Source organism: Pteropus vampyrus, unplaced genomic scaffold (genome assembly GCF_000151845.1).
Source record: "Pteropus vampyrus isolate Shadow unplaced genomic scaffold, Pvam_2.0 Scaffold39, whole genome shotgun sequence".
NCBI classification, from domain to species: domain Eukaryota; kingdom Metazoa; phylum Chordata; class Mammalia; order Chiroptera; family Pteropodidae; genus Pteropus; species Pteropus vampyrus.
The window spans coordinates 2,331,278-2,332,448 of NW_011888820.1; the positions used below are offsets into that span (position 1 = coordinate 2,331,278).

Sequence of the window (1,171 nt, forward strand, 5' to 3'; positions counted from 1 at the left end):
ATTTTAACGATTGTTAATATATGAGAGTTTTTAAAAATGTGACCGCCAAAATCATTTTTGGAATAAGTCGATCATAAATACATATAAAACATTAGTTAAAAACATTTGCATCAAATACATGAGTTCTACCAAATATATATTAAAGATTTTAGATTTGTTTATCTATATTTTAATTTATTGAATTGATAAGAATGTCACCAAATATTTTCTGACTACAGAGTGTGTCACATTGTTTAAAAAACCAAGGCAAGTCTATGGCCATGACACCCTGAACATCCCCAATCTCATCTGATCTCGGAAGTTAAGCAGGGTCGAGCCTGGTTAGTACTTGGATGGGAGACCACCTAGGAATACCAGGTTCTGTCGGCATGAAAAAAAAAAAGGAAAATACACTTGAAAATTAATTAAAATTTTTAAAGTAAATCATTGAAATCATTTTATAAAGCAGCAAATCATGTGTGTAAGCATTCTAAAAACAAAAAGAGGATCACTTTATGTCTATTGGTAGGCGATGTGATGCATTTATTTTGTCTTCCCTGGGTATCTTTAAAAAGTTGAAAAATTAGCTACATTGCTTCTGATACAGGTCCAGGAAATGAGATTTGAAAAGAATCGGTAGTATTTTTCTGTGATAAACACAGAGATTCCTAATTTATTTTAGCAACATCCTTATTATTCATCTTCAGGGTATTGTATAGTCTCCCTTATGTGAGCCAAGAGATGGGGACCAGAGAAGAGAGGAAAGGGGAAAGAGAAAGAAGGAAAGGAGGATAGAAAGGAAAGAGATTGAGAAAGAGGGAGAGAGATTTTATGAAGATTTTTTTTTTCATATTTTTAATTCAAATTTATTCATTTCCTATTCCAAAATGTGCTGGGATAATTAATGAAATAATGATAACCGTAACAAAGTTTCTCAGAAATTTTAATGTTACTTTAAAATATTGGCTGAATAGTACTAATAACAATAACAATTTCTAAAAAACATCCTCTTCATTGATTAATAACTGAAAAACAGTCACTCCCTCAGGTAAGTTTTATACAGATTACAAAATTTGTTTCATTATGGTATTGAAAAGTCTTCATTTCCCCCAAAGATTTTTTGGTTAAATATTTCATCATTGAGGCAGTCCTTGAGTCTTGTGTCTTAGGGAATGAAAGTCATATAATGCTC

The 1,171-nt window shown here is 31.1% G+C and overlaps 1 pseudogene; it reads left to right on the top strand.

Moving 5' to 3' along the window:
- The first annotated feature begins 250 nt into the window (after positions 1-250).
- On the top strand, positions 251-369 carry LOC111738530 (annotated as a pseudogene).
- Positions 370-1,171: the final 802 nt, after the last annotated feature.